General features: G+C 46.7%; 1 protein-coding gene across 1 annotated transcript in view; it reads right to left on the bottom strand.

The window, feature by feature from the left end:
* Window positions 1–10,289, bottom strand: part of LOC8042610 (beta-1,3-galactosyltransferase 5-like) — a 297,058-nt gene extending 286,769 nt beyond the window's left edge. The window contains exon 1 of the mRNA XM_042286850.1: window positions 9,862–10,289. The gene's annotated coding sequence lies outside the window, so the exon portion shown is untranslated. The remainder of the gene's footprint in view (window positions 1–9,861) is intronic.
* Between the last annotated feature and the right edge of the window lie 2,029 nt (window positions 10,290–12,318).

Raw genomic sequence — 12,318 nt, 5'->3', positions numbered from 1 at the left:
AGTGCCTTTCTCGGCCAATATAGGTGTCTATAATAATAATAATAATAATAAAAAGGCAGGTTTAGAGCGCAGAACAATTTCGTCTATCCTTCAGGTTGCCGCAGTACACAAACGTTTCGGAAGTGTGACATGACACCAACTATTCGTGTTTAACTATGAATGTTAGCTATCTGGTTTTATATTATCGCGGGTTCGTTACCTTTATAAAACAAAGCTTTACCTGGTCTCAAATGTTTGCAAAAGTGGAAACTTTGATGTTTTTAAAGAGCATATTTGTTTTATTTATTCAAATACAAACTAATTAGCATGCAAAAAAAAATTAAAAAAAGAACTTGAATGGGTCTAATTCCGTAACATTTCGAGCGCTGAGCGTTGACGGATGACTTGGCCTCTGCTCAAGACGTCGCTGTTAATTCAGTGCCGAGCATCAGGGACGTTGGGGAAGGATGTTGCAAGGAGTCGGATCGTTTCGACGTGGACCTGCCAGTAACGTCTCGTTCACTCATTTACGGGCGATTGTGGAACCGCAGGCACGCGGCATCGTGGTTTCAAAAGCTTTCCCTCCCGCGGGATATTTCGAGAATAAGCGTATATTTTTATCCCCCCCCCCCCCCCCCCCCCCCCCCCCCCAAAGTCTGGGTTAGATAGCGCGTGTGCGTCCCAGACGCAAATGCTGCGCGCTGAAGCCATTTCGGCATAGTTTGTGCTGGCATGCATGCCCGCGAGACAAATTAGTTTAACACAGATTGTGACTAAACTCACATTTCCACGAGAAAAAAAAAAATGTAATGCTCGACCATCTAAAGTTCTAAAGCGCGAATGATACTCAAAAACGACAACATAAGACGCAAGCTGCAAGCCTTTGCGTGCAATTTAGATGTCCGGCGACAGAAGAAAAGTATGGGTTTTAATAGTAGACATTTTTGCGTCGTCGTGCTACCGGTGTACGTGTGCACTTAATTGCAGCGGGCGCTGTACGTTTTTCCGCAACTGAACGCGCCTTTTCTAGGGTAATGCTTCGATTGAGTAATGCGACCCTGAGACTCTCGGTTGATCAAAATGAAACAATAAAACAGCGATCAATGAAACAGCGAACTTTCGAGGCTACACGAAGGAAGTAATCTGGTATTCACTAGTGAAAGAGCATCGTGCGGAGAAGAAGAAAAAAAAAAAAAAAAGAAAAAAAGACACTGGCACAGAGCGGATCTGATGGCTTCGGAACTTTGGAGCATTACGCAAACGCTGTTCAATACTGTATTGAGTGGATGATCTAGACCCGAAGTCCACGATTGTTATTTTTCCGGCTGTGGAATTGATACGTTTTGTGCCTTTTCTTCAAATGTCACTTATCTTTTTTTTTTCGTCTTTAGTGTGACATGATTCACGCTTAATAGAAATTCGACTTCTTTAAGTTTACACTTTTTTTTTTTTACACAGTGTCGGTTAAGTTGTTTTTTAATGGCGCTCATAGTCCGAGTGTTTCTCTAGCCACTGAGAGCCTAAGAAAATAGGGGGGGGGGGGGGGGGGGGAGGGGGGGCGTGATGTGTCCGGAGAATCTCATTACCGCTCTGCAGCCAATCAGTTTGCAGCATTTAACGATAAGGACCAATCAAGAAGCGGGACGATAATAGGCCCCGCCCCGCGTTCCTTAAATTATCGGCGACCGTAATACGACCGCGTAGTGGACGGGAGACTGGCGTGATTGAAACTTCGCCACGCTACTCCGAATACTAGACAAAAAAAAAAAAAAAAACAAAGCGAAAAGAAAACAATTGTAGAAACCAAAGGTGCGATTATCTATGAATTCAGGTTCCCCGCTAAATTTAGCGGGGAACCTGAATTAGTGCTTAGGTCACGTGACCAAATTTTCCGCTAGATATAGTGGGGAAAAGTATTCGAGGACAGGAAATACACCCATACTGAAAACCTCGAGTAGTAGCTTAATAACGCCATCGCGTTAAATATCCGATCTTGTAATAACTAAAAATTTAATTTCCGTACGTTTACGTACATTTCTTCACGGACACGTTTTAAAGCAGTGCTTTTCAACGCTCCCTCCGCTCCCTCCGCTCCCTCCCCCCTCTCCCCCCTCCCCCCCCCCCCCCCCGCCCAATTTCAAGATGGCGTCGTACGTCCGTCCATCGCCCGTGCATTTCCCGCCAAGTTTAGCGGGGAAATAGATATCCCGAGACATTTTACACGAATGAAGTTTCTCAGCTACATTTAGCGGGAAAGTTTATGTCCCGTGACCTGACGTGATGGGAAATGCAGTCCAATTCAGTTTCACCCGCTAGCGAAAACACTAACGTCACGTGACGAATACACCAATCCAGTTTCCCCGCTAAATTTAGCGGTGAAACTGAATTGATGTCTTTGCGAAAACACGTTAGTTTTCGCGCTAAATTTACGGGGGCATTGAATTGACGTGTTCTTTTTTCTTTTTCTTTGTACATAGCGTGTAAATAGCTACACTTTGTTTCAGCTTAAAGGCCGATCTGCACAATCTTCTGCTAGGCAGAAAACCGCTTCCCTGTTTCCTTCTTTCCATTCCCTCTCGCCCTCTTCTCTCTCCTTCCCACAGGAACGGGTCTTCGAGCTACTCCCCGCAGAAAGGAGGATTGCCTCCTTCTTTCTCGAATGAAAAGGAGGAATTGAGGGAGAGTTTCCTCTTTTCTCGTTGTTCGTCAACCTTTAAGTTCAGACACAGCCGACGCTACGAGATGATTGCACCATTAAAGCAGCGCCAAAACCGCTACTCACTATAGTGTAACTGGGACCAATGTTTTTGCATATATCGCACGTCTTGAAAAGAAAAAAAAGTAAAAGAAAAAGACGTGTTCGCGTTTTTGCAGAGCGAGCGGTGAGCGAACCAATACATTGTGGGGGAATGCAAATATAGAGTAAGCTCGGAACGTTAAGTTAAATAAAATAGCTGGAAAGTGCGCATAAAGAAAAAAGGCCATAAACGTCATTTCAATAATACTCGCGCAGCGCGCACTTCGCTCTTTTTTTTTAGGCGCATTTCAGTGCTGAGCGACGCCATTCGTTTCGCGCGTTCTAGAGAAAAGCGAACGCGCAAGCGTTGTTGAAACGCATAACGAAAACCTCGTGTGGCAAAGAAGGTGTTGTATAGGATGCGTAAATTTCCCGCGACACGTCGGCTGAGTCAGTATTTTCTGCATTACGACAAGTGCGCAACCTTTCCCACCACTTTTACCTCAGTGAGTAGTGCTGTTGAGCGAATAAGAATGTTTGAGCCATTCATGAGTGACTTTTCATTGCTTAATTAGTAGATTAAAGAGTCCGATAGAAATGTGTTTTTTTTTGTATTGCTCAAATGATACGAAAATAAAAATATGTATTTATACTTCTCTATTTGGGAATCATCGAAAATGTGCAGATGAATGAATCGTACTTGATCGAATGAATCAAAGTCTACGAAGCCGCCGAAAGACAAAATCTCTGATGTGTTATCAAACAGATAGGAGTGAATCGGTCGTCTTACACGAGTATTAAAAAAAAAAAAAAAAAATCTCCCATAAATTTCTTGCTTACAGGCCGTTTTAGCTACTCACCTGGAGGAGTGGTCATTAACTATTTTATGGACATTACAAGAGTTGCTAGGGTAGGGTTTCCTTGTCCTCTCATTTGACCGGTAGTTAGCGGGGGACGCCCATTGCCAACAGCGCCTCCTTCCGGCGTTTTTCGGTATTTCAATAAAAGGCAGTAATATTACTTCTTTAATGGAGTCTTTTAATTTCATCGATAGCTGAGTAGAAGGGAGAAAGAAGTGTGTACAGGTTGTTACCGACGTCAAGCTGACAGCCACACGCGTGCGGTACTCATTACACGTAATCAAATTATTTGTACTCGATCACTTTCTAGAGTAATTTTGTACTCGTTTTGGTTACGTTTATTAGGAAGTAACCTCAACAGTAAGCTGAGTACTTTTGCAAGTAGTAAAACTAATCGTAACCGTTCGTTTTATTTTTCCCCTCCCGTTTCTAAAGATGCCCTTTGTCGTACGAGGTTCCTGCCGCGGAATCCTCGACGGAATAAAGCTCCGACCGGAGTATGGCTTACCGAAATTGGTAGATTAAGAAGACAAGTGGTTCATAGTTCAGTGATTCTAATAGAATGTTGGACAGTAAGGAAGACCTGTTTTCAAACCGGCAGAATGTTCTGTCGTTTTCAAATATCCCAAGTAATCGAAAAAGTAACGGTTAGTCTTTTTCTGGAGTGCTTAAATAATCTAATTAAATACTTCTTAAGTTAGAGTAATAGTAATTGTGAGCGATTATTTTTTGGGGGGTAGCGTGTACAAGACAGCCTACGAGGCACTATTGAAGTAATTGAGGGGAAAAAAATAGCGTGAAATTCGAAATACAACGCCCGGTACAATAAATATTTTCCAGACAAAATCTATGCAGCAAATACTAATAGCTTTCTGACAAGTTTACTAAGTTCTCAGACGCTGGCGTTTCTAGACAATATTAAGATAGCAAAATCAGGGAGCCACCGTATTTTCTAGACAGAAAAAAATAGCAAAAGCTAAGAAAGTTTTACAAACAAGGTTTACATCGAGTCAAAATGAACCCCCCCCCCCCCCCCCCCCCAACATGAACACAAAAAAACAAACTAGTCTTTGCAGATGAGATCTTCATTATGGTAAGATTAAAACAGCACAAACGGGCGGACCGTTAATTTCAACTCGCTTCAGTCTCGTCCTGCCAGCCGCGCAGACGGATCAATTTATTTACGTTTGCCGCTCGCGCCGAGTTCCTTCGTTTTTGTTCATTCATAGCGAGTTCTGCCGTGCCAAACGTCCTTTCACACGGCAGAGAAGCGGCTGGAACGTGTAGGACATACGCGTGACAACCCCAAATGAGGCATTCGCGTTTCAACCGATGAACGCATTCCTCGCAGATTAATGCCTTCGTCGATTAATCGGTGGGTTAGTCGAATCAATCGATTCGTTCCGCAGCGTTAACGCGGATAACTGACTCGGTGTTCCCAAAATGGCGCGAGCCCTCGCAGGTATCATCCACGCCGCGTTTCATATTATCCCGACCACGTTAGACGCTACGAGTTAACTGATACAATCAAGCAGAGCCAAAAAATGCATCGTCACGGTGGTCGTTGTCTTCTTTTTGTGGGTCTGCTATTACCGCATAAACCAACCACGCGCAGAAAAACAATAAAGCGTAAGATCGAGACGCGGTCACCGGGTGCGGTAGGCTTAATCGTTGGTAGCAAACGCGCAACGACGATGAGCGCCGTGACGCTGCACTTTTGGCGCAGTTTGATTGGCCACGTCGGAGTGTAGCGGTCAACTGAAACGGAGTATTCGCGATTCCACCGACACCAACAGAGCGTCTCCAAAGAAGCCCGCGTTTGCCCGCACCATGTGTGGGTACTGCGCGTGCGCGCAAGCCAAATTCGGGAGAAGTGAAGCGTCCGCGCATGCGCAGTACCGACAGCAGCGCCACCGCAGAGGCGTGACGTCAAATATGGCGGTCTACTAGCAGGTCGTGCCGTGTGCCATATGCCCAGCTCAACGCGCAACGCTGGCGCAATCAGTGAGCGAGCGTTGGACTCAAAAATGGTTTGTCCCCGCTTTTTTTATCCTCCACGTTTCGTACGTGCGGCGATGTGTCGGCTTAAACAAACTTCCAAAGGCTCGACTTTTTTTTTTTTTTTTGAGTGATTGAGGAAATGATTGCCGACTGTCCTTCTACGGTACTGATGAACGTTCATAGAAACGCGGAATGTCTGGTTTCGCGTGATTGCGTACAGGTCCCGTGCAGAGTAACCTGAGAACAAGCTGCTACTGTATACAGTTACGAAAGAGTCACCGCGAAACAAGTGTTCTATCGCGCGAAACACCGCCAACGTGTAATCGCGGAAGCCAGAAGAGTCGAGCAGAAGTAGCGAAAAGAGGGCTTTAAACTCGTCAAACACAACGTTGGGGCCGAAGTAGACGGAGCGCACCGATTGGAATATCACGACGATGACTTCGCGCTTTTGTCGCCGGCGTCCAATCGCCGTGCTCCGCAAACTTTTGGCTTCAACTTTGGATTTGACAAGTTTAAGGCCCCAATTCAGTGGTTTTCTTTTTTTCGCTAGGCGCCGTTAGTTTTACAGGAGTCGCGAATGCAGTGCAAAGTGAGACACTGCTTTTATTACACTTCGTTTCATCATATGCCAGAGCGAAGTCCGAGACACGAACGCGTACAACCACTGGGCCTTGACTGGACGTGTTTGGTTTAGCGACGTTAGGACACGTACAGAACTATGACGGGCACCGCGACGTTGCGATTTTCACGCTATTTATCCGGTCTCATTTGCTCTTAACGTCGGCTGCGCCTGGATTATTGTAAAACAAAATAAAAAATACAAAATGAATTACGCATCGCCTAACGCTCGTTCTCCGCCCAAAGGTAGCGTTAGAGGTCGCAATTAGATGCCAAAGTTTCAGCCCGAACGGACACGTTATTCAAAAGTTATAAGCGATTATCTGAAAATTTGATTGGAGGGGAGAGAGATTTTGGGGGGTTTTATGGCGCAAAAGCTATGAGGCCATCTGGGCCAAACTAATTGTAAGTATCATTGTACTATAGGAGAGGTTTCACAAAAGAATAACCAAAAGGCTAGAGTCGGTGTAAAAGGCCAATACCACTAAGAAATTCTATTACTTGTTCAAGAGAGACTAGAGGATTCTCTCCCACAACAAGAGCAGGATTAAATGGGATATGATGTTGAAAAGATTCAGGAAAATGAATGCGGCGCTTGGGCTCATGGCTGGGACACAGCCACAATGTATGCAAATGCAAAACAGGGAGCCTGTCACCACACTGATCACACACTGATGGATCTTCTTCCAAGAGCAGATGCCAATGAAAATTTCAATGGGAAAATGGAGCCTACGTTCGCCTGTTTTCAGTTTCTGGTACCCATAGAGCCCCATGTATTCAAAAACTCCGTCGGCCGCCATTTTCCCATTGAAATTTTCAGTAAATCACTTATAATCTTTGAATAAGGTATCAGATCGGGCTGAAATTATGTCATCTGGTTGTGAGCTCTAGAGCTACCTTTGGGCGAAAAATGAGCGTTCGGCGATGCCTAGTTTGTTTTTGCAGTAAAAACAAAACAAAAAAAGAAACACTTTTTTGTGTGTTTTTTTTGTTACACCCTTAGCTATTTAAAAAAAGTCTATACTTCGTTTCACCATAAGTCAGAGGGCGGTCGAAGACGACGTACAGTGGCGTACCGACCAAAAGCACAAGACTATAGCGCATTTGCGCTGTTTTATTGGTTGAGCCGGGTTACTCAAAGGATAAAACGGCGCACACTATGACTTCAAGCTTTTGGCGCTGTTCCATTGGCATGCATCGACTCATGACCAGACACGTACGTAACGCGTTTCTAGTGACGAGTCACTCCTATCTAGTTACTTTTTCGGTAACGAGTAACGTATTTGTTTACTTTGTTCAGAAAATGAGCTAGTAACGTACTCAGTTACTTTTAAGGCCAAGTGACGAGTAATGGTCTTTCGTTACTTTTGAGGAGTCACATGTACAACGAAGTTTAAAAAGCCTCGTTTTAATAGTAACCTGAGTACGTGTCTATTGCGACAAAGGCATATGGGCAACCCGAGAAAGACTTAACAATATGGCAGCATAGCACCATATATTGCCGGACACGCAAGTAGAACTGTTCAGCTCGGAACGTCCTTCACCCAGAGAACCATAACCAGGTTCTTTGGTTGAACCTTCTAGAATCGTGTACAAACCGAATGTGAACCCGAAGGTTGCCAACGCGTGAAGGCACAGAACCCATTGTCAACTTCGAATTTTAAAAGCAGAGAGAACAAAAGTACCAGTGTCGAAGATATGGGAACGACACTGCGGGCTGCTACTCGATTCGAATCGCGATTCGAACACTCCCCTACTACAGCTGCGGTTACGCTACCGATATGTAATGGAAAAGAGAATTAGCAGACACTGTACGAGGGGTGCTTTCTTTCCCAGTATGATGGCTCTCAGTTTGGCAGCACAAAAGCTGTCTGCCGGCGCGTTCGAAGCGAACACGAGGCAAGGAGCAAACGTGATCCGAACATCCCTGAGGCCTGTTCGCAGATCTGTCTTTATGCCTGCAGAGAACCCAGCGTCTTTTGTATGGTGTACCAGCGATGTGACCGCGGTTCGATGGGAGCGTCCCGACTGTTTCCAGCGATCATGTTCATCGCATCGAGCCAGCGGGGTTCACGAGAGACCCCGTACTTCGTTTTATCGAGTCAGAACGTAGTCAAATGCTTCAAGCACGCGCGAAAACATTCCCCCTTAGAAAAAAAAAAAAAAAAATCGCAAGTTCACGACACGTTTTTTTACGTTTGGTTGAGTTAGAAGTAGGGTTGTGCGAATATTGGTTTGAACCGAATAGCGCTGCGTCATTCATAGCCTTGACAATGCAAGGGAGAAGGAAGATAGCTTTTTGAACAGTACAGAAGCAAGGGATGACGCTGCGCTATTTGATTCGAACCACTATTCGCACACCCCTAGATAGAAGGCAACAGCGCACTCGCGGAAGCAGTTGCAGACGCAGCGACGCTGCGCTTTCGAACCCTGTTTGATTCGCTTCATCGTCTGCTATAGCGTCGCCTGCGCTCGGAGGCATGGTGAAAGGAAGTATAGCCGGTTAATTCCTCATCTTGGAAATTACGGCGCCAACGGCAAGGACAAGCGCGCAGGGTAGTGGTGACACCGTACTCGAGGGTAAACGTTTTTCTTGAATGCTCCTAGTTCATTTTCAGTTGTGTTTTCTGCTGGTATTTCCAAGAAATGAGGTTCGCCGTTTTCTTCTTTTTAAGGTCTAAGACACTGCCATGGCATCAAAAACTATGACATAGGTATATGACGCAGATGTCGAGCGTTGCACATCAGAACAAAACTAAAATAGGAAAATCCTAATATATATATCTATATATATAAAACACGATAAATCAAAGAAAGTAAGATTAAATGTACTGAAGGGACTATTGGGGAGACTATGAGAGCAAACAGCTCGACATGCTTTTTTGGCATACCTGCCAGGTTTCGAAGAAATTCTGGTTCAGACTGGGGCTCGGAACGTGACAAATCGATAGGTAACGGAGCTACTAGGAGCCGAACGCGTAGCATATGACCAGATCGAGTGTTATATATCATATCGCTCGATGGGAAAGGTGAGGGTTGGAGGCACGTAATTATAAATTTATGGCTAAAAACTAAGGTTATACTCCCTTTCACCCTACACCAAAGTGACACCGACGGTACGACTCAAGGGGACAAGTCAAACAGCGTCAAAAGACGCGACGTAACAGTGTTCGTCATCGTTCTGTACGCGTTTAATCTTCGGCTAAGGAAATCGAGTGCGGGAAATGCCCATGACTTGCGCTTTTTGTATTTATATCAGTGGTCGCATTTGTTGGAGATATCGAGTGCGGTCTGACTGACGATGAAACGAAATATAGCCCCATTCCGTCCTAAGGCACACTCAAGTTTCCAATAATATTTCTTTTATTATTATTTTCTTTCCTCCCAGACCGCGCAGAGATAAGAGAGATGCATCCGCTCCTCGCAAAGCACACAATCGAAGAGAGATAACGCAAGCAACCAGACTGTCGGAGATAAAAAAAGATCAGCTGACGACGATAATCACGCGTCTTCTCCGCCTCCGATGCGACAGTCTCATTCGCTTCCTGTTGATGCGGGCTACTCGAAATACGAAGACGTACTAAACGAGGTAAACGCGCAACCCATATCCGTCCGTCTCGCGCGTCCAGTTTAAATGACAAATAAATGAACAAAGCGGCAACTCACCGCCGCTGGGGTGACGTGGGGACGATGCGACGATGCAACAGGCAGATGCACGCCCGCACCGGTGTTGGCTGCCTCCGGCCGGCGTTCTTCACCGGTGCGCCTTTTTCCTTTTTTCCACTGCCGAGAGATCGGAGGCGACGCCAGCGCCACCGCCGTCGCCGATAGAAAGAGCCTAGATTTAAGAGAGAGAAGGAGCAACTCAAAACGTCGATGGCAGGCGCCTCCCGGGTGCCTTAGTCGCTAGTGCGCATGAGCGTGGAGAAGAGACAGGCGTGCGGGGTGACGAAAACTCCTGCAGACGACAGGCGCTCTCGTCTCCTTCCTGCACCTCGTATTGCAAACGCGGACCGTAGACTACGTGACTCCCGATCAAGCAGTTGGACAGACTCTTGAATGCAGGCGTTCTACGCCGATAAACAACCCGTAGCGCCGCCCTGGTGGCGCCTGACGGAAGTGGGTGCACTACTTGGGTTTGCTCCACCGTGGGAGGACTGGAAGTGTCGTTTTCCTTCCGGTCATTTTTTCTTTCTTCTTTTTTGCTGCCTGTGGTTCTTTTTTATTTTATATTTATATTTTTTGTTGTTGTTTCGCGTGCGCGTTTGGGGAGTTTCCCTGGAGTTTGTCTGGGGATTAGAACTAATTCGGGAAACTTTTAGTGCCTGATTAGATCGTTACTGCCGCAGAATGTAGTCAGCGAAGTCCGTTAACGAAGTGCGTGTTTTTTTGCTTCCTTTATTAGTATTTTTTTCTACGCGTATATGGTCACTGAGGCGCGTTTGTGTTCGAGTGTGTTCTTTCTTCTGGGAGAGATAATTGTAACAGGAAAAAATACACAACAGTCGCAGTTCGGGAATGCAAATATCGTTCGTCGCGCGAAATTAATCTTCCTGTTTCGCACAATAAAGGATATTAGCTTACAGACGTAAACATAAAAAAGCAGCAATTGAATTAGGCAAATAGGAGTTACGAATTGGTTTTTTTTTTATGTTGTATTGTTAGAAACTGGGTAAGCGAATTTCCTGCTCGAATTGAGTGTCCTATACTCGAGTGTACCTATACGTCATTAAATGTGAAAAACAGTGAAACGAATTGCTCCCTATCACAGAATACATAAACATACAATACCCCCCCCCCCCCCTCGTTTCGTTTGCGGAGCGCCTCCCCTATATTTTTGACCCCCCTCCCCCCCCCCCCCCCCCCCCCCCCACACACACACACACACACACTTTTCTTCTCTCGATCGACAACCCTGCATAAGCCTTTGCGTGACCCTATCCTGTGCAGATTCACCAGCAAATTATGCAAGTGTTGACGCGCGCTCTTAATGTTCCTGCACGTGATCGCACTTTCTCCGGAGATGCTAAGAAGGAAAGTAATCACCGGGAATGAGTGCCCCTCCCCCTCGTCGACATCTCCGTCTCGGTCCTCAAGTGTGCCCAGATTTGAGAGTGCATCCGACAGCTCGGTCGTGTTCACGTGGTTGTTCATGGGTCTCGTTCGCAATACAAGCAGCGAGGTGGCGTACCTCCAAGCTCGTCTCCACGCATGCGCAGACGAACTCTACAATCTACACAGGAGGTGTCCGCCATTGAATCGGGAGCGTTCTTCACGGTTTGAGTGGCACCTGGGCGAGTCGCCCACCGAGGTGCCAGAACCGTGCAAGGTACTGACAAGCAGCGCCGCCCTCCGGGGTTACGGCGAACTGCTCACCCGCCTTCCGACAGAAACAGGTGCTCTCTTGTCCCGCTCTTGCCCTGTGGCGGGCGCAGTTGAAGCTACGTGTATCATCGATCTCGGCTGCGCCCTGTGCGCGACACGGGTAGCGCTGCACGCTTTGGCGCACACGACACGCTAAGAGTCCCATCTGGGTTAGCCCCAAGGATGAAACGTGCACGGGTCGTGAACCAGTGCGCCGACGCGCCGGCCCCGATTGTTTTGCGGCGCGGCGACGCTGAACGGCGTGACGACGCTAAACCCTTTCGCCCCTGTCGCGTCGTCGTCGACGAGCACCGCATGATGGCGAGTTATGCCAGTACAACCCAGAAGACGAGGTTTTGCGTTACGTCATCGCCAATAGAAACCCCGACCCTCCCCACCCCTGCCCGTTTTGATCTGGATGAGTATCGTACCGGCGTGCGGTCGTTTATCAATACTCCGTGGTGCACATTTAAAACTCCCTAGGCTAGCGGTTTTACTGCACCGGCGAAATTTATCATCTACAGCTGAGACACCGGACGTCCGTCGAGGCTGAATGACTTCCGGTTGTCTAAACATATACTCGACACAGTTATATTAGTATTATTATTACGTGCCCCAAGTGGCAAACAAGCTGAAGCAAAGCTGCAGAGGCGCGCGTCCTGACGTCGCCGTGTGCATAGCGTCCCACGTTTTGTGAGTCGCTGCAAGATGACCTGGCGAGACGCTAGCGCAAGCTAGGTGGGGGCCATGCCACCTCCT

The sequence above is a fragment of the Ixodes scapularis genome, unplaced genomic scaffold (assembly GCF_016920785.2).
Source record: "Ixodes scapularis isolate PalLabHiFi unplaced genomic scaffold, ASM1692078v2 PGA_scaffold8__174_contigs__length_109621045, whole genome shotgun sequence".
Taxonomy (NCBI): domain Eukaryota; kingdom Metazoa; phylum Arthropoda; class Arachnida; order Ixodida; family Ixodidae; genus Ixodes; species Ixodes scapularis.
The sequence above is the reverse complement of the archived record's forward strand: the minus strand, read 5'-3'. Positions and strand labels throughout refer to the sequence as shown.